Source organism: Ambystoma mexicanum, chromosome 12 (assembly GCF_040938575.1).
Source record: "Ambystoma mexicanum isolate Mex_15411 chromosome 12, UKY_AmexF1_1, whole genome shotgun sequence".
Classification (NCBI taxonomy): domain Eukaryota; kingdom Metazoa; phylum Chordata; class Amphibia; order Caudata; family Ambystomatidae; genus Ambystoma; species Ambystoma mexicanum.
In genome coordinates this window covers 530803127-530824779 of record NC_090936.1, presented here as the reverse complement: position 1 = coordinate 530824779, position 21653 = coordinate 530803127, and the positions used below count along the sequence as shown (strand labels likewise).

The 21653-nt window shown below is 44.1% G+C and overlaps 1 protein-coding gene across 1 annotated transcript in view; it reads left to right on the top strand.

Moving 5' to 3' along the window:
• Nucleotides 1–21653, top strand: part of LOC138513746 (C-type lectin lectoxin-Thr1-like) — a 634248-nt gene that overhangs the window by 194796 nt on the left and 417799 nt on the right. The gene's annotated exons all lie outside the window — the stretch shown is intronic.

The window sequence follows — 21653 nt, the reverse complement described above, 5'->3', positions numbered from 1 at the left end:
GAAAACCTTCATTTGGCAGGAAGTCATTGGGAGGTAAGAGGAGATGGCGTATGGTTCATGGGGTGAACAAGGCTTTCTTTTTAGTTAGCTGGGTAAAGCAGGATCCTTCACGCTACCTGCCATGCTATAGAACGCAAGAATTAACAAACATAACATGCAACAGTGGTAACATAAAGAGTGTACAGTCAGATACCAATAATAAATATTGCCTACCCTAATAGCCCCATGTTTTGCTGCGCATATAGTTCGTAAGGGTCTTATAAAGCAGAAACTCAGTTGGATAGCAACAGGGAGCTAGACAAGTGAGTGTGAAAATAAAAGATAGAAGTGAACAGGCCAAAGAGGCAGGAGGAGAGTCACCTGATCAAGTGGCAATACGCTGAGGGACTGTAAAAAGGTATCATGCATCAGTGAAATATTCATTGAAGAGATGCCCTTTGAATTATTTTCTGAAGGGCAGGAGAGAGCAAGGCTGTGTGAGAGAGGATGGTGTTTCAAGGTTTTAGTGCATAAATGGACACAGCGTGGTTTCTAGTCTTACAGTCTTTCATTTTTGCCTTTCTTGAGTTCCACTCTTTCATTGTTATGGTTACTGGTCCATTGTACCCCACTAGGATAACATACCACGTTTAGATGCACCTGCACTGAATAAGGGTCCTTGGTTGGAGGAAAACAATCAAGACACAAAATCCTATAACAACACAACATACCTAAGCAACCTGAACTTTGAACACTGATATATTAAAAGGGACCATTAAATAATATCTTTAGGGTACAGCAAACATTGTTCTAGCATGCCTGGGCTGCTCTTTTTAACAGGTGAGCATCTACACTATATTCCAAAGGAGGCCCTAAAAATCCACACTTCATGTCTCACCAGAGGGCCACTGTGCGCAGTGCCTGAATGCTTTATTCTGACGTCAACCTTGTGGTTTTCAATGGAAACATAATGCCAGCAGCACATTTTATAATATTTTTTTTTTTTTTTTTTTTTATTGTTTGATCAAAAAGAAAATAAGATTTTACAATACAGACTGTAGGTTCTATCATCATCGTTGTCGTCAGAAGCTTTGTCAGGGTTTTTGCTCTCTTTTGTTGTTAAGTTCGCGCAGTTAGTCTCTATTACAGCGTTCGTTTCATCTGATTCGGTTGTCTGTTATTTTTCATTTTCATTTAATAAATTGTTTTCGATGTGTCGGACCATTTGTGCCATTGCAATTTGCCATGTTGTTCTTTCTCCTCCTATTAGTCGCGCCCACCATGTCGCTTCTTCTGCCAAAATGTCAAACCCTGCCATAGGTGCAAGATATTGTGATCTGATACTAGCTGTGGCTGAGCAGCTCATGATTAAGTGTCTTAGTGTTTCTTTTGGAGGGTCAGAATTGGTTTTACAGAAGCGGCATCCATTTGTTGTAACTTGTCCGCGAATGTGTAGGATCTCCCTTGTTTTGTACAAGTTTAGCCGTGCACGCAGGATTGCATTTCGTATATGTTTACTTGGGCATTGATTGACATATCTTTGTAACTCATTCCTTTTTAGAGTGTTACCAGGGAGATGCGAAGTGAGTTTCAGTTTGGATGCGTTATCTATTGTCATAGCCCAGTCATTGTCTTTTAGTTTTTTTAGTATTCTGCACGGATTGCTTATGAGCTCCTGATCTTCACATGCGATGATCTTCAGAATTAGTTGATTTTTGTCTTGCCAATCGTTTAGCATTTTGCATTTTCTGCTGTTCATTTCGCATTTTAGTAGCTTAAAGACTTCGTTATTGTGTGCAATTAGACATTTTCTGTACAACATGAGGGAGTTGCAGAGGACTGTACATTCTAACGATACTAGACTCAGTTCACGCCTGATTGCTGACCCTGATACTGACGGTGGAAGATGTAGTACTGTGCGCCAAAACAGCGCTTCCAACTTAGACCACAAACCTGTTGGCAAGGTGGGCATTGCTTCTGCACCATACGTGATTGTCGGTACCACTTTCACTTTATAGAAATTGATGGTTGGTACTAAGGAGAATTTTCCAAATTTGCCGTCCACAAATTTGGCTTGGGCAGCTAGTTTTTTGGTCTTTGCATAAAGTTCTGTCTGCATGGCTGTTTCTTTTTGAGAGCTGTCCATTAGTACTCCTAAGTATTTGCATTGGGCAACGATCTCAAGATTGATTTCACCCAAATGCCATTTGAACTTATTTCTTTGTTGATTTCTTTGTTTGTTACCATTGTTTTGGAGAATCATGATTTTGGTTTTACTCGTATTTATTTCCAAATGGTTTTTTGTGGCGTAGATTTGGAGCGCATTGAGTTTTCGCTGCAGACCTATTTCCGTCTGATCGAATATGGTTAAGTCATCGGCGTACAGGAGGTGCCCGATCTGCGTTTGCCCCAGTTTTGGCGGAAATGCTCTAGTTGTTTCATTTATGCAGTTAATGTCGCCAATGTAAGTCAAGAAGAGTGCAGAGGCTAGCGGGCATCCTTGTTTTACACCTCGATTGCTGTGGATTTCGTCTGATAGCAATCCATTGTGATTCAAACGCACTTTCATTGAGGTGTCGCAATGTAATGCTTGGATTGGAGCAAGTAGCTCCTCGGGACATTGCCACGCTTTTAATTTGTCCCATAATATTAATCTTTCCACTCGGTCAAAGGCTTGAGTGAAATCAATGTATACAACATATAGATGTCGCTTGTTTTGCAATGCGTTTGCTTTTAGCGTGCTGCATAGTAGGATGTTACAAGTTGTACCTGCGCTTTTCTTGAATCCTGATTGAAAGGGGTCATTGCACTTGGCTCCTAATGCCCATTTTTGGAATTTGGACATTAGGAGTGAAGCATACACCTTACCTATTACATCCAGTAGGGCAATTGGGCGAAAGTTCTCGGGATTACTCATATTGCCTTTCTTGTAGATTGGGATAATTATCGCTTTGGTCCAAGAGTGAGGTATGGACTGAGTTTCTGTGCAGCACCGAAATATGACACTCATTAGACTTGCCCATTCTTTTGGGTGACTTTTTAACTCTGCGTTTGAGATCCCATCTGGGCCTGGTGCCCTGGAGTTTTTTAGTTTGGTGATGATGTTCACGATGTCATCTTCTTGTTCTAATTCAACCCAAGGGACTGTAGATACTTGTTGTTCTTTATCAGGTGTGCGTAAGGCTGATTGAAAAACTTTGGTGAAATGCGTTATCCAAGTTGCTTGATTGAAGTTATTTAGAATCTGATTATTCGATGTATTATCTGCGTCCTTTATTAGAGACCAGAATTCTCGGCTGTTGTTGGTGACGAGAGCTTTAGTTATTTTCTCAGCATCCGCTTGATATAGTTTGTGTCGATGAAATTTCACCCAATTCTTGTACCTTTTCTTTATGGCATTTGTGGCATGTATGATGTCTGTATTTGGGGACTTGCGTATTTCTCTTATCGCTCTTCTGTAGTTACGCCTTGTCTCCACTAATTCCATGTTGAAGACGTGTTTGGAACTTTGGTCAGAGGCTAATCCGTTTCCTCGTTTTTGATGCATGTATGGAATCAGTAATGGTTGATAATTTATTCCATCAGCAACCACTAAAGTTTTGTTTCCAATATATTTCTTTGTTACTTCGCAGATCTCTGCAGGCTTTATTCTTAGTCTTAGGCCTTGCGGATTGGCTTCGATTTGAGTGTTATGATACATGTTTGTTTTGCTGGGTAAGGACCAAACTGTTTCAAGTAGGTAATGGTCACTCATGGACGTGCGATGTATCGTGAATGCTTCAGTAATTGGTAATAGTGACTGCGATACAAATATGTAGTCAATAGTGGCTGTTGCGGGTGGACGCTCCCACGTAGGTGGCCTGTCTAATGCTGGAAGTGCAGCGTCTAGGTTATAAAGACCATGTAGCTCACAGAACTTTAGCCATTCTTTCCCTCTGTGTGCTGAAGCCTGTTGTGCTACTGTTGTTGATTTTTTTGACTCATTACAAGTGGCGTTTAGATCATCGCACATGATGATATCTGCTGCGGGATAGTCAGTCAATGCAGCTACAAATAGGTTCTCACACAGATCGATGAATGTTTTTGTTGTTATTGCCGCTGGGTTCCAGTAGCCATTAACTATGACTACGTTTCTGGTTTGTGCATTTTGGTTGTTCTGAACCTGCACGGAGATTACAATTGCTAGCAGTAATTGATTTGTCAGTAAGATTTTTTCAATTTGCATTCTAGTTCCTATGCGACATGCTATCAGCAATCCTGAGGTTGGGCGCCCCTTACTTCCTCTGATGGCCGGGACTAGAATGATTTGGTATCCTTCCAATCTTGGGGTTGCTTGAAGCCACGTTTCCTGTAGGCAAATGATGTCGTATTCCCCTAAGTTTGGGCCACCTGGCATCGTTAGGTGGGAGTGACCTCTGGTGTTCCAGGAGCATAGGGTGAGTCGTGTCGGCTTTTCATTTGACGTGTCGCATGTAGATGGATCTCCTTTCATGGGTGGCTATTGAGTCCGATGATTTGCGAGCATTTTGGGCAACCAAGCCCATAGCCCTGTTTTGATGTTTCGAGATGTGTCTAACTTTGTTTGTGCGCACTTCTGTGGCTCCGGTGTTTTTGGGACCGTTGTGTTTGTTAGTTTCTGGCTATTGACTGGTCTCTGTTCTTTTCTATCTCGACTTCCCTCCCTTGGATTGTTCGATCTTTGATTGTGTTCCTTTTCATTGTTTAGCTTATGACTATTGTCTGAACTTTGTTCTTTTCTATTCCGACTTCTCTCTTTTGGGTATTGGGTTTTCGGATTACGTTCTGAGTTTTGTTGCTCATCCCTGCGTATGGTATTTTGATCCTTATCTGGATATGATTCTCGGTTGACTAGTTTTTTTTTGATTTTTGACTTTTTCTGATTTTCTCTTTTCCCCTTTAGGTTTAGGGGAGACTTTTGTCTGGGGTTCTCATGTCTATCTTTTGAGGTGCTTTGTCGTCTACGGGATAGAGCTTCAGGACTTCCATGTGGGAGCTGGACTGAGACATCCTCGGTGTGGAATCCCTGTCTGTAGATGTCAGGTTTTTGGTTTAAAATTTTTGTGTATATTGTGTTCGAATTTACATGGAGTAAAGTGATTGCTCCCGACCTGTCGTGCCATGGCTCCACAATTTTTATGTCTGCCGTGTGAATTTCGCGTAACTCGCCAATTTTGCTGAATATGGTCATGACAGTTCTTCTATTCAAAATAAGGTCCTCGATATTTGAACGTCTTTGTGACATCTTTATTATCCATCTGTAGTTTGTGCGTTTGTTAGGATTATAATGCGTCTCTCCAGAGGCTTGTTTTTTAGTCCTGTGCTTTGCCTGAGTGCAGGGACTTGGTCTATTTTTTTTTTCTTTTCCGTCATTTCTAATGTCTGCATCCCTCGTTTGGTGTTTTATCGTTGTGTTTCTATTGTTTGCCTTGTTTTGAGCACCACAGGAGATCGAACGTGCAACTTGATATGACGGTTCCGATTTTTTTTGTTGTTTTTTTGATGAGATTTTATTGTTTTGCCTAGATCTTTCTGCTTGCTCTTTTCTGCATTCCCTGCCCCTCTCTTGTCTATAGCTGTCAATTTTTGATTTCTTCTGGGTTATTTCTTTGTCTGCCGTTTTCGGTGTCTTATTTGTTGTTTTCGTGCGTTTTTCTGCCTCATTAGATTTGAAGTGATATTCTAGGCGATTACGCTTTTCTTCTAGGGTTTCGAAGTCACGCTCCTTGTCAGATTTATTGCTTGCTCCCGGGGGTGCGGAAGTATGCTGATTTTTATGGTGAGATCTTGCCTTATTTTTGAGTTGGTCAGGTGTTGTACTTGAGCAAGAGTCGTCAGCAGAGTAGACGCTAAGATCTAATAGTGCGTCTGTTGGGTCGGAGTCAGACAAATAGTTTCTTGCCGCTGAGCCCTCATTACGACCCTGGCGGAAATCGCGGTGCAAAATGCACCATGGAGCACGGCGGAAAGCTGCCGATAGCGCCATGGGGGTTGGCGGATTTTCCGCCCCATTCCGACTTTGGCGGGGCGGTAAATCCCCATCCCCCATTTTACCCTTCCCCATTCCCATTTTTGCCCCATAGGGTATAATGGGAGTGGGGAAGGCGTTAATTACGCCACCTCAAAATACGGTGGCGTAATTAACGACAAGGTCCCGTAGCGCCATGGATTTCTCCGCCCGGAAAAACCAGGCGGAAAACGCTCCATGGCGCTACGGAATCTCGTAGTAGGGCGGACGGGTCCGCCGCGAATAACGCTGGCGTAAACCCACTCCGCCAGGGTCGTAATGAGGCCCATTGTGTTTTTCAATTATTTCATTCGACTTAGAATATTTGATGTTGTTACTGGTTGTAGCCTTCTGGCTTGTTTTTTTGTCGGTGGCCGATGTTTTTGCCTGTACTTGTCTTCTATGCGCACTGTCGTTATTTGATGTATTTTTTTGTGGTGCATTGATGTTTGTTTTCGTGAAGAGGTTGTGGTTCGAATTTGCCATCGGGTTTTCAAGACTCAGTTTGTCTTTGCCGTTGGTCATGTCGAAAATAGAGTAAATAAGCTCATTTTTATCTTTTCCAACCTGATTACTTGCAGGCGTCTTGTTTAGAACGAACAGTGTATTGGAGGCCTGGCGTGTTAAATATAACGGCGACTTTCCTTTAAGAATGAGTTTGTCAGTTTGGTTTTGCACTGAACCTTGCATTGCCCTCAAGTCACTGGCACGCTTTTCTTCTGTGAGGTCAATAACTATGTTGGTTTGTGTTCCAGTTTCATATGCGGTATGTTCTTTCCTTGTTTGTGTTTGAGCATGAAGATGTGAGGCTGCGCCTTTGTTTTTTAGTGGACCTTGCGTATCCAACTTGTCTTTTGGCTCTAGAACGTTTTCTTTTGTTGTTATATAGGTCTCCAAGTACAATACTTTTGTGAGGATCATAGCTAACATCACCTGCTGGTCTTTCACTGTTTCTTGCATTGTTTCGTAAAGTTTGCAGAAAGGGTTCAGGGCAATAGTAATCACTGACATTATGCCTTGAAGATCCGTTTTCTTTGTGTTCATCTCTTGTGATGTGTGTATTGTTTGCTGACTCATGTTTTCATGATGTGTTAACCCGGAGGCAGAGTACCGCTTGCTTGGTGTTTGTGTTGAATGACTAGCATTCTCTGTGTTTATGGGTGATATGGTGTTTATCAGTGGTCGATATATGTTTAATTCTTGTGTATTGGATGTGATTTCTTTCGCTAAAGACGCCCTCCTATCTTTAGGAGTGCTGTTGGTTTTCGCGAAGGCGATTGATTTCGTGAGTGAATAATCTTGTGTTGTATGTCCGTCTGTAGCTGTCTTTACTTCTGTGGTCACTTTTCTGAGCTCAAGCACTTGTGCATCTGTTAGGCTGTTAGACTGTGCTTCTGTTAAATCCTTGGGGGTTGCAAGATGTTGTCGATCGCCTTCTGTAGGCTTTTCGCCGTTATCAATTCCTGGGAAGTGGGATAAATTTGTTTTTCCTGGTGCACCATCCATTTGTCCTAACGGTGTGATCATTGGTGTTGATTCTTGTGCCAAAGGAGACCTAGTGTGGGTGTCTTTGGTAAGTAAGAGATCATTGCTCAGTGCGGTGTTTTCATCCCCAATCTGACTTTGTATTGTTTGCTGCTCATCTGTGATTTGTTTTTCCGTGTCTTGTTGATCCTGAATATTGCTCAGAGGTTGAGTTCCACTATGAGCAGACGTTTCCGAGGCTGTTTCTCTGTTGTTAAGTTCATCTGGCTTCTCCGTAGTTCGCGGCTCCATTGCTTCCACATGATGAGAGTCAGGCGTTGTTGGTAAGTTGGGGAAGTCTTTACATGTATGCTCGCGTTTTCTTTGTTTTGCCGGGGGTGGCAAGTCAGTCTCAACTGCGAGCATTTCCGCGTCAGAGATTTCGTCACACATATTGATTTTTGTGTGTGGCTGAAATTCGAAAAAGTCAGTCAAAATTCGTAGCGAATGATTTTTCCGCAGTCTTGTGTATGTTAGGTTTTGAGTCGTGCTGCCTCTGATAGCTTGTTGTTTTTTATATAGTGGTGGCTTTTTCTTAATGCTTTTTATGCATTTGTCTCTTGATCTCTTTTTGCAATTCTGATCTGTTAGAGGTTTGCTGGCTTCACCGATAGATGTTAATGATTCTGGTGGTGTCCCTATCTGATCTGACAAGACTTGTGCCGTGTCTTCGTCAGTGGGAACATGGCCTTGTGCCTTCGCATTGCTTGTTAGAACTGAAATGTATTTGTTTTCTGTGTTTTGCTGCTGCTGTATGCACTCAGCATTGTCTTTGTGACCATCGGTGCTTGTTGATGAGGACACTGTGCTCAGTTTGGACTTCGTGAGCGCATTACTGCTGGAGGCCAGTGCAATGCTTGGGTCTTTGTCACACTTCCTAGCTTGTACAGGGTCGCGGGTAAGGCTTTGTCCAGTCTCCCCTCCGGAAGACTGCGACTCGGCCAGTTTCACTGCGCCGTGTGTTGCTTCGGATGGTGTTATGACTTGTATTGTCTCATTAAAAGCCTGTTTCTCCTTCTCCCCAAGTGTGTCCATAGCCGCCATTGGGCGTATTGAATTTGTGGTGAGGTCTCTTGGTAGACAGGTTTTTTGTATGGTGATTGCGGTGGTGAGACTACCCTCCGCTCTCGTCGCTTGTGGACTGGTTCCACATGGTGTGTGGGGATGTGGGATATGTTTCATTAAAGATCTTAGGTCTTCTTTGAGTGGACACTCTTCCCCTTGCTTAGAGCTTCGCAAGCGCATATCCTCATCCATACACGGCGAGGAAAGTACAGTAAGAGGAACAATTATTGCGCCGTGTCTACTTACCCTGTGTTTTTGGCTAAGTAAGGTGTCTCGATGGCTGTCCGCCGCAGACTCCTGATCACGGGTCGCGCCGTCGAACAGCCGTAGAACAGTCGGCGCCCTTTGCTCCTGACGGGCTTAGCGCCGCAAGGGTAGTAGCCTTGATGTTTTCTAGGCACAAAAAGTCACGTGCCAGGTCACGTGAGCAAACCCAGCTCCGCCTCCTCCAGGAAGCGCGTTAGCCAACTTGTGAGAGCCCTTCGATATAAACGTTTGTTTTCCACACTCGTCAGGGAGAAATGCGCCGCTGTGCTGGTGGCCTTGATGTTTTCTAGGCACAAAAAGTCACGTGCCAGGTCACGTGAGCAAACCCAGCTCCGCCTCCTCCAGGAAGCGCGTTAGCCAACTGGTGTGAGCCCTTCGATATAAACGTTCGTTTTCCACACTCGTCAGGGAGAAATGTATAATAAGTAAACCCTTTCTTTATGCCACTAAACCTTACATTTATCAACACTTTGGAAACACAAATTAATCCTCAATGGTTTTTCATGTGAAGATTCAGCCCAACTGCAATCTTCATGTAATACATCATTCAGCAATACCACTACTCTACACACTCCAACCGTACATATGGGTGGCTCAACACATGCATTCTGTACTTCAGTCATACATTCACATTTACGTGACTATGAAACAAAGTCGGCGTACATTAATGTGTGCAATTGGAAAGGCATAATGTAGTCCCTGTGTGTCTTAGGTGTGCGGGGTCTAATTTTTCAAACAGGTCCAAGGCATGTTTCCAAACATGGGTATCATACACTGTCAGCCATAGTCGTTAATATTCTGGACTACTAGACCTAAGTGCTAACTAAGTGGGCGAATATAATGACAATGCCAGAAGTTGAGAGTTCTTTCATAACTTCTGTTTATTAAACAGCGTGAGCCCTTGTGTATTCAGAGATATGTTTTAATTAGTTTTAACGATTAAAAAACCTTCTGTACATTGTCCGATAGTATGTTCTCAAGCCGCCCACAAAGGCAATTGTCAATTGGTAGGTGGGGGCTTTGAACTAAGGAAGTAGCAATCTCTTAACATCCATCAAATGAATTACTCTGTATTCTTCCCCTTGTCCCTATGACTCACAGATTTGCAAAGTAAATTGAGCAAAAAAAGCAGTAACATCAAGAAGAGGCAACTTCAGCCTCTCCAAGATCCTTTATACATTCCAGAGTAGCAAATAGTTGAACACATAAATGAGTCTTATATTTATGACTCACACAGAGCTTTTACATGTACCAAATGCAGGCCTTGTCACACCTTCTGTTTTATCTTCTTTTTAATACATGGCATCTCTTACCTCTGGATCTGAGTTTTTCTGACTATGTTAGAAAATACCAGAACAGTCCAACCCCTAAAGGCTGTCTCTTGCACTATGTTCAGTTGTCAATAACATGGATTCATACATCCCTTACGTTTGGAATTGCCAGCTCAATTATCACTGCCAGAATCCTATTCTGTTTGACCCCTTTCTCTCAGGGGAGCTGACCACCAACATATGAGTTTTTGATGGTGTGTACCAGAGGATGTGCTTGCAAGTTTTAGAGGAAATCCTGTGGATTTAGGCTCGGACATTGAGTTTATCTACAGATATATGCGATGCATGCCCAGGAATGTATGACCGCACATCCTGTGAGTAGCAATGGTCCAGATGCTCAACATCTGAGCATGTACACAGTCAAGGTTTCATACAAGCCAATTCCTTCTTGATATGTGATTCTTACTAGTCAGTGTTGAATATGTTATGAAATAAGTGATTGGTACATAGTGATGCAACCCGACACCTCTGGGCATGTCAGGGACATTGGGCCTCATTACAACCCAGGCGGTGGACCCTGGTGCTATTAGCACCATGGTCCATGCCAGAATCCGCCATGGTGAATGGCGGAATTATCGCCCCATTCCAAGGTTGGCGGGGCGGTAATTCCCCATTCACCATGGCCCCTTCCCCATTCCCATTTTTGGCCCATAGGGCTCAATGGGAATGGGGAAGGCGCTAATTACGGCACCGTAAATTACGGTGCCGTAATTAGCTCCTAGGTCCCTTTGCGGGTTGGTTTTTTAACGCCTGCTAATAGCAGGCATTAAAGTGCAACCCGCAAAGGGACCTCGTAATCAGGCGTAAAGGGTTTAACGGCGCCGACACCTTTTACGGCGCCGTTAACCCCTTAACGCCTGGGTTGTAATGAGGCCCATTGTCCGTTAAATGCTTACATATGACTCAGAACAGGGACCGTCTGCTACACAAAACCTGCCTTTACATGTCCTGTTCTGCTGGGACCCAATGGTTAAGACAACCTAAAGGTTTTCAAAAGATGTAAATCATATTCTTAAAGTTGCCAGCAGTTTACCACTTGTGCAGGAGTAAATGTTTTCTCAAAAGATAATGCTTAACATAACGTTCTTTTACTACGAGAGGTCATTATTAGGGTTCATATTTTCCTCAATCTTAAAAGCACTTTCCCAATCATTGGCTGTGTGGTTTTGAGATAGACTAGGGATTGCAATTGTAATTGGGATTCACCCAGTCTCAGGCTTTAGGCTCTCATGTTGCACTGACCCTGAACATCAGAGCACAATCTCATGTACTATATATAGTCAAACTGCTCCATGTATGTGAATGCAAGGCCCATTTCCTAATAGGAACAATGGCCTGTCGCTGAAGTTTATATCACATTCATTACAACTGATCAGTAGTTGCACTAGCTTTCCGAGGCATACAATAACTGATTTAAAGGCACGTTGTGTTGGTTCAGAAAATGTCCACAGCTAAGGGATAGGTTAGGCTACTGCATTGCAATGTCCCCAAAAGGTATGAGGATGCATTCCTGTTATCCAGGGCACTATCAGCATACTGTAAGGAGTCTGAAGCAAGAGCCAGGCATAACGATTGTATGCTTTTGGGTAACGACTTTTATTAAATAATAAAAGGGTTTCGAAAGGCCTCTATGTCCCTATGTCTAAGAGGGATTTCCCGATGTCAGAAGAAACTAAAGGAGTTGTTAGTCATTCAGAAACTATAAAGTTAGTCACTGCTGTGTTCGCAAACCCTACTTCTGTCCCTACAACTAATATTGTGAGATAAATGCGCAAGGGATGTCTTTTCTCCAAATCTAAAGTGTTCATAGTGCTTTAACCAGATGAGAAGTTCTCAGCTTTGCTGGTATTTAAGTCATAGAGAAAATAGTTTTTCGAAAATACAAAGTTCCAAGGCGATGTGAGGGGCCGGGTGTTTCTTTACCCTAGACCTCTTAATCTCCTTTAGCGTGATATGAAATTCCAACGCTAGGGGGGTGCTCCTGCAGCTCTCCCTCCATAAATACCTTCCCTCCCGAGCTCTTTGCTCCTCCAACTCTAACTCCCTCTGGGTCAGTTGTTTTTCAAAGAAATGAGCTGGAGGTAGATATCTGTCTTCGGCTGGGGCCTCCCTCTGAAAAGCCTCCCTGCCACTCTGAAACTTGAGGAGAACCATCTCTGGTTCCGTAAGCACCCCAAGACCTTCCTCTTTGCTTCTGCCTTCTCTCTTCCTCTCACCTGCTGGTCTCGGCATCGTGCACCTGTTCACCCTCTGACTTTCGGGCCCAGGTACCTGCTCACCCTGCCACCCACCCGCACTGCCTCTTGGCAATCCCTTGCACTGAGGAATGTATCTGTAATCCTGCAGCACCCCCATGCCCCTGTTTGTTCAGTTTTCTGCACTTATCAGACACTCCCTGCCCGTTTCCATACCCTTGCACTTGCCACTTGCTGGCTGCACCACACTGTTTGTTGTGTTTATTTATGTATTTGTTTAAGTTGTATTTATTTGTATTCTTTTTTGCTAAGCACTTGCACCACTCCCCCCCCCTCCCATGCACTTTCCCCTTTCCCTCTCCCATAAACTTGCACATTCTCAATGTCACTGGGCCTAGTCAGATTGTTCTTTGTTCTCCCTTGTTCTCCTCCCTTGCCTCATCACGCTCTGAAACATTTGTGTACGAGTGCGATACGAATAAAATATCAATATCCTTTCCCCTAGACTTCTTATTCTCTTTAAGCCCGTTATAGTGTACAAAAAACAGCTCTTGAACCCTCTCTGACATCCTCCCACCTTAAGGTCTTCTAAATGTGTGGATTCACTTTATCAATCTAAGAGTCATAGATTTCCTGCTTTTGCTCTCTTTGTATGGGCAGAGTCCCTATTTACAAAAGGTTGGCTTCAGTCTTCCTCTTGCCAAACCAGTTTATTTTTTATATTAATGTTCTGTTTTTCCTTCTCATGTCAGTGCGGGTCCCAGAGTCACACTACTGTGTTATCAATGTACAGCTTAGTCTCTTATATTTTTAGACATTCTTTCCGGTTGGTTTAGGGTTCTAGATATCCCTATTTTGGGGTACAAGTCCTCGACCTTTCTCCCGTTCTCCCGCCCGTGCTCGGCTTCCAAGGGGCTAGTCCTTGCCTCGCTCTTAGCTCCCCAGCTTGCAGTTACAGCTGAGCCTGAACACCTTTGAAACGCCCGCAACGGGGAATGATACTGCTTTGGGCCATTCAGAGGTTTCAGAAGACTAGCCCATTCATCCAGTTTCTCAGACATTATTTTTGTTTTTACTCGCGGTCCTCTTCTTCCTTCCAATACTACTCTTATAGCTTTTTGTCTGATATCTGGAAGTCTTTGATTTTTCATCTGTGTGTTAAGCCAGGGGGAATACATTGTCAATAAAACATATCAGTTCTGTTAAAGCAGGTACAAGAATGATTTAAAGTAGAGAAAGGTGAGGGGTGTATTACATTGGTTAGATACTGCATTCTCTGGTGGTCTTTGACACCAATCTCAGTGTGGAGTTCTTCCCATGATGCAGGAAATGCTGTTGGAGGGACAGGGCTTCCTTGCCCTTGCCCTGCCACTTCAGTTTGTGTGTATTCTGTGTGTTTTTCTGCACAGCAGTCCAATTTGTCTCCTTGGCAGAGCAGCTCTTCATATTTACCTTTTGGTGAACAGTACCCCTGGGATACCCTTAGGGCACTCGTGGGTAAGGGTACACCAATGTACCCCTAGTGTATGTTTTGGGCACATGTGTTGGCCACAGAGCAGGGCATAGGCTGCTGGTGGCAGCTGCATGCTGATGTGACAGTGGCTCTGGGTATCCTCCTTTTTTGGGATGCCCTGCCATAGGAATCAATGGATTCCTACACAAAGGCAAGATGGACACATGTGGCCTCTTGGTTTCCTTTGCCTTAACCCCTTGTCCCCTTCCCCTGAATATGTGTTAGGTGGAAGGACCACATATGGCTCTGGGGCTGCCTCCTACCAGACTAGCTGGAGCATTACCAGGGGCTGCTTGTTGTAGGTACTCCCTTGCGGTGGAGCCTGCCTGAATGCAGTTAGTAGTCAATATGCATTCTGTGTTGTGGGTGCCTGGTTTTGGTTGTGTAACACAATGCCTGAGCCAGCCCTGACTGAAACTGGAATGAATGCTGTCTGGTGTACTGAAATGATGGGGAGTAGCCCCCAATCCACACCCTGTGTTGTGGGTGTCTGGTTTCTGGTGAATGGCTGAATGCCTGTGAGCCTGATTGGGTGCTGCCTGCATGAATGCACTTGTGTGCGATTGACTGGCTGAGCCTGGCTCAGCCTGAGTGAATGGGGAGTGTTTTGTATAACACAGGGTCTCAAACTCACCTCCTTTTCAGAAGATGAAACAGGAAACCTGAATCAGAAGCTCAAGCCATTTTAAGCTTCCATCCTGGAATCCAGCTGTAGGAAGACATCTGTGTTGCATCTCTTCATCAAATCTGAAAGCTGCTGTGCTGATTCAAGGATCGAAACCAGAGCGGACCTGGATAGGTGACCTCTTCCAGTAGCTATGAGGGGACATTGTGCAACTGCTGATCTTCACCTAAAGTGCCCTGGAAGACAGTCCTGTGTGCCTGCCGCCTAGATAAGGGTCCTTGGTTGCTCCAGAAGAGTTGTGCTTGGACATCTTGAAGCCAAGAAGTCAATCTGTGTTGTCCAGGGTCTGGAGGATTGTTTGTGACCACTGGAAGCCAAGTTGCTGAGTATCACCCAGAAGAGGGAGTACCTTGGCACAGTGCTGCCTAACAGCAGTGAACGTTACCCATCATTGAGGAATCCTTCATAGGGCATCCCTGCCATGACATCTGTCTACTTGTCCAGGGTCGCTGCTTGCAGAGGAGTGTTCGCCGGTGGGTTTCCCACCACCAATATCCAAAGATGTCCCCAGGGTCCAGACTTGTTCATGGTCTTTAGTCACATTTCAGTGTTGATGTTCAGATTTCCAGAAGCCATCCTGAGGTCCATGTTGCATCTGCAGCACCGAAGAACCAAAAGCCGGTAAACTGCGAAATCCCAAAACATGACACCTAATTCTGCCACTGCACCCTTCGCCACCAAATGTCATCCAAGGCCACCAATGGTCTCATCTTCTTCAGCCTAGCCTTGTCAAGGTCTACAGTATGTTTAATCTTCATGGGACATCCACAGCCGGCATAGTAACCTGACACCGGAGACTACTGTGAAAGACCTGCATTGCTACCTTCCCAAAACTGCTTGGTTCCCTTCTTCTTCCCAACACCTTCTTTCAGAGGGGGTCCATCCTTGAGGGATCTCATCGAGTAAAGCCAAGAAACTCCACCACTTCAACTGCCAAGGCACCCAAGGTACTGTGACGAGGAAGATCATTTGTGATAGCGGCAAACTTGTAATAACACCCATAGTACCATAACCTCTATTCACTTAGGGATTTTAGAATCTGCTCACACTGCCAAGCCCATAGGTGTATAGCCCCAGCAAACTCTCTCCGGCATTGGCAGATACATATTCTCACACTCTGGTTGACTAACCCCTTTGCATAGTACTCCAGTTCTAATGTGTCTTTGATCTGACTGTAGCTCTTCTTGGCTTCTTAGGTCTCTCAGACTTATCACATCACTTGGCTCACCAAGCCCTCTGGACCGTTAAAACCCTCCCATGCCAATAATCTCTCTTGGCCTTCGATCTAATGCAGACCCACTCAGCTCTCCTGGGCCATGCAGCATTCAGCGTCCTGCACCTCTGCTCCATCTTTTGACTTTTGTGTTCTTCCTCTGCCAGGTCCATTTAACTGCACAATTTTTCTGGTTTAACCCAGCGGTTTGGCTGCCCTTTGAAGGTAAATTGTAAATCCTGCATTTAAAGCACAACCCTGCATACTACTATCTATTTTGGCTCTCCTGCCATGTCCTTACTCTAACAACTAGGCCCCAGGCACTTAAAACAAGCAGTGCAAATCTAGTATGTGTTATGCTGCTGATCCTCTGAGGGGACTCAAACAGTGCAATGCTTAGAGTGGGGCCAGTGGTGGTGATTATCTCTTTATATTATGCTATTTTCAGCTACTGTTGTGCTCACCAGTCATCAGCCTGTTTCCTTTGTCCCCTAAAACAGTACAGGACCAAACTCACTGCTTTCTTGCAGGCACTATACAACAGGTCAGGGTGAGACACATTCTGAAACAGAAGAGGGTTATCCTGCGGGTCGGTAAGGGAACTCTGCAAATACAAATCCTTACCTCCTCCAGATGGCTATGGCATTGTGTGTGTGTGTATATGTGTGTGTCATGTCATATTTTTTTAACTGTTGTGGTGAACCAGAAGGAGACAGACTCAGGAATTACATGTTAAATGTGTTCAATGATAACTTAAAGAAAAATGCCCCTGTCCCTATTGGTACAAGGTTTTTCCCTACCTATAAAGTAAATTAAGGGTGCTTGGCAGTCATCAACAGAAAAAGGCAAATCTCAGACCGTAACCTGCTATCTAGCTAGGGCTACGGTCTGTAGTGGTAGGACTATATTCAAAATAACATAAGAATGAGCCCAGATAATGGGCTTCTCACCAGGCTTTCTTGGACCAATGTTTAGAGGATCGCCTTTTAAACTCTTCAAGTTGCAAGTCTCTCTTCAAATTACATGTCTCTACTCCTTTACATTTAGAAACGTGTTCCCTAACATTTTCCCATCACCCTAGACACTTTCGCTTTCTTTTCTTTATGTCTTGATCCACTTGATTGAACCCTCCAAGTTCCTTTCTTTTGGATTTCCCAAATGTCTCTTTGGGGTTATATCATGACCCCTTTGGTTGAATCCCACAGATTCCCTTCTCTTTGGGAGTTCTCAAATGTCTCTTATCTCTCGTACTTTGAAACACATGTGTGTAGGCGTGTTATAAATACCATATCAGATCATCATAAACCCCTTTGGCTTTCTGTGTTTCTTAAGCGTTGTTTTGGTTTCAATATTTCTATCACAGAGTCAGCTCTCAGGTTTCCAAGGCTCCTGCAATCCTCTTTCTCTCTTTCTTGTTGTTTGTGGGTTTCCGCTTGCCTGCCTCCACCCTGGGAAAACCCTGGCACCTTCTTTATTCCTGGGTGTGCTCCAGCGGGGAGCGTCCCATTGGGGGTGCGGCTGTTCGCCTTCCTTCTTGTCTTTTTGTCGTGAGACAAGTATGATTACTTCTGTAATAATTCTCATTCACTTCTCTTGCTTTCTCAATTTTTGTCTCTTTTTCTTGACCAAGGTGAATATGAACACTCTTGGAAGGATTCTCATCCAATTCTCTTGCTTTTGCTGATATTGGGCCTCATTACGACCTCGTCGATAGCCATGCCAGTATTGGCGGCATGGCTGCCGCCGAAATCGCCTCTGGGTCCACAGAATGAGGAATTACTGGGCCATTCCGAGTTCGGAAGGTCCGGTAATTCCTCCCTCCAAGGACCCGGTCCTTCCCCATTCCCATTTCAGCCCCCATAGGGCTGAATGGGAATGGGAGAGGGAGCAAACAACGGGCCATTACGAGTTGGCCCGTTGTTTGCTCCCTCTTCCCCTTGCGGGACCCGGTAAGCACGCCTGGTTTGACCAGGCGTTACTTCCTGGGTCCCGCGAGGGGACCTCGTAATGAGGCGGTACGGGGTAAACGGCTCTGGCACCTTTTACGGCGCCGTTAACCCCGTACTGCCAGGGTCGTAATGAGGCCTCTTGTCTTTTTATTTCATCTGAGACGAGTATACACACTCTTATGATTCTCATTCACTTCTCTTACTTTCACTGATGTCGTCTTTTTATTGTGACTGATACGAATATGAGCACTCTTGTAATGATTCTCATTCACTTGTCTTGCTTTACCTGATACCATCTCTTTATCGTGACTGAGATGAGCATGAACACTTTTCTAATGATTCTCATTCACTTCTCTTGCTTTCACTGATGTTGTCTCTTTAACATGACTGAGACAAGTGTGAATGTTCTGATAACGATCCTCCAATTCCCTCCCGGGTCTCCACATTTCCCCATTACCTGTCAGCTTCAGGGATAACTTCACTGGGGTATTTTTATCTGGGCTGGTTTCCCTTCTTCACTCGACCAACTTCTTGGCTTCCTTCAGTTTCTCATACTTCGCAGTTTTGTGTGGGATGGCTTTTCGGTATCCAAGGTACTGGATCGAAATGCGGTTCCACCTTGCAGTGGTTTTGGCATTGTTTCAAAGCCCATCGGTCCACCACCGTTGCTTCGCGGTCACGCCACCACTCCCTCCTTCTCTTAGTCTCCAACTTCCAGGATGTGACGCGTCCAGCACACCTGCCTCGACTGGCCAGCTGGTTTGGTACACACGTGTTCTCAGGAGTTCCCAGCCTCCTCCCCTTTCAACTGTGACACAGCTTTGGGCTTCCCCAGAGTAACTCTGTGTCCCTCTCTCTCTACATCCTGCACACTCTCGCTCTCCTGATTCTTCCTCTTCATTCCAGTTAAATACTATTTTCCATTTAAAGGGATATCCACTTTTCCAGTTTTACAATAACACATTCTTGTTCCTTCTTCATATACATCCTGGCATAACATGTCCGAAGAGGTAATATTGGATGAATATTTTGGGAATTCCTAACAGGAATGGGAGTCTGTGTCCCCACAGGGGAGTCTCTCTGGTGAGGTCCCGCTTGCCTTGACCCCTAGGGAGGGTGTTATAGAGCAGGCTCACCTCCATAGCCTCTCAAAGGTGGCTCCCCCTTGGGGAAAAGGCATGCATTTGTGTGATTCATCACACCTTAAAGCATGGAGCTATGCATTAACAGAATGTTTTAAGCTTTCCTAGAACACAACCGGGGCTTAATCTGGGGCAAGCCAGGCCAACTTTCAACAGTGGCCAGGTTGAGAGTTGACTGTGTGAATAGGTAAATGCAGTTGATGCCAAGAGAGAAACGGGAAAGGGAAAAGAGGAGGTGAAATCCTGTTTGATGAAGCCATACCCTCACAGCATCTATATGAGAGTAAATTCAATGATGCTAACTGTACATTTATCTTACTTTTTTTCCATTTAAATTTTTGGCTACACAGGGGGACTCCGAGCGCCTGGGCTCTGTGGTGTCGGTAAGTTGTTTTGAGATGCTCATATGTCTAATTCTCAAGTTTACTGGACCTGTATTGCTAGTTGTATTGTATGCCTAGTTTTGTGTTCTGGTGAACTGAGAGTATCGGACCCCAGTAGCAGCATCATGGCTTGAAGTTTTCATTTTTCGTTTCTTTAGTCAAGTGAAGTGAAATAAACTAGTATTAGGTTAGTAATGTGTTTCCTTGATATAAGATGTAACAGGGGGGCGTGGCTTGTCGCCGATGGGAATGGCCGCTTGAACGTGTTGCTCCTGCCCGCATTCTTGCTTTCATCATTCTTAATGCAGAACTTTTCTTTAAATCATCTATGAATCTACCAGGGGTTGGCTCCTGTGCTGAGGAGGACTGCACTGCCTTTGCTGCGCCCATTTCTGTTTCAAGGAAGGTCTGCTCTGGATAAGGCTCTCTACCAGTTGAGGCAGCTTCCGTAATGCCGTCACAGCTGAGGAAACATCCGAATACCCCAACATGGTGGCACTTCTACGTGAAATTAGGTCTCTAAAAGCCTTTATGGAGACCACTAATCAGAAACTTCAACAACTTGATGATAGGTGGTGTGCATTTGAAAACAGACTGAGTGAAGCAGGAAATAGAATCAACGCAGTAGAGGATGTTGCATCACGATTACTTCAGCTTGAGAAAACTGTAAGGGAGCTACAAAAACATAATGAGGACCTGTAAAACAGCAGGAAACGCAACAACCTCAGAGTATCAGGCCTTCCAGAAGGATGTGAGGGGAACAATGCAATTTTCGTCCTCCAAAAAATGCTCCCAGCATTACTTAATCTCCCTGCGGAAATTATGATTAATACCCAATGTGCACATCGGATTGGTCCAATGAAAAACCTTCAAGCGTCCCAACCAACCCCACACACCATCATATGTTTACTTTTGGAATACACCCAGTTCCAACTTATCATATCCAACGCAAAAGAAATGAACCCCCTGGTCTGGCACGGTAACAGGCTATACATCATGCAAGATGTGGTGACGAAGACTGTCCAGAGAAGAAAGGAATTCCTAACCTATCGCCCAGCACTCAAACAATTGAATGCAAGATATGGTCTTTTTCACCCATGATCCTTCAAAGTTACCATTAATGGTAAAACATCCATCTTCAACGTACCAGCGGACCGCAAGGCCTTCATCAGAAACTTGAAAAATGACAACATGGACACTTTGTCTCCTCTCTCCTCAGCTACCTCTGGAATTTGACTCTCCAAGCATCTTCTTTCAAATTCCAGCCATACTGTAACATCTGCACTATGATTCAATATATTCATATATAATCTTTCGGGGTTACCGGCCGTCTGGTCACCCCTCCCGTTGTAGGACCCCTTTCTAGTCCTTCCTGTTGCCACCTTTTTCTCCAATCTATTTTGCCTCTCGCCTTTTACTTTTATTGCGGCTAAACCTGACCTGTTCAGGAACTTTTTCTGCCCTCTATACAATGCTCCATAAGTTCTCATATTCTATGTATGTCATATATGTCAATTGTTTACCTCCCTCACCATTCCTTCATGTTCTTCCCTCATGTTTCCTGCTTATTATGGTTTGGTACAGCGCTCACATTTGATCACTAGTACATTTTTGAACTATAGTTACATTTTACTGTACTATGTCGTACAATAGTCTTTGACTTGTATTGATGGCATTTAGCTGTGTTTCATGGAACGTTAAAGGTATAAATAATCTGATTAAAAGGCACAAGATTATATCACAATTTAAAAAATTCAGGCCTGATTTGGCATATATTCAAGAAACTAACCTTTCCCTAGAAGAATCCTTGAAACTCAAAGCATTTTGGGTTAAAGAAGTTATTCCCAGCCCTGCTATTGGCAAGAAAATTGTGTCGCCATTCTCATCAATAAAAATCTGCCCCATAAGATTATAGCCTCTGGTAATGATGACATATTAAGATGGGTGTGGGTCAAACAACAATTGTGCTCTGACATTGTCTCTATTATAAATATATATGGCCCCACTCAACCAGACATAAACTTCTGGGATACAATCCAGCATGCAAGTCTTCAATCGCCTCTCACAAATCTCATCGTATGTGGTGACCTCAATAATGTAATAGATCCCTTTGTGGACAGAAGATCCAAATGTGTCTTCAGACGTTCTAGAACCCATGACTCTTTCACTTAATGCATATCAGAAATATGTCTTATAGATACCTGGATGCTTTCCCACCCCTGAAGTGTAGACTTTACTTTTCACTCTCCCCCTCATGACACTTTCTCACAAATTGATTACATATTAGCGGTCAAGTCATTATCACACACAATCATTGACTCCAAGATCGATAACATTATTGTACTAGATCACTCCCCTGTCATCACTACCTTTGATCTGTTT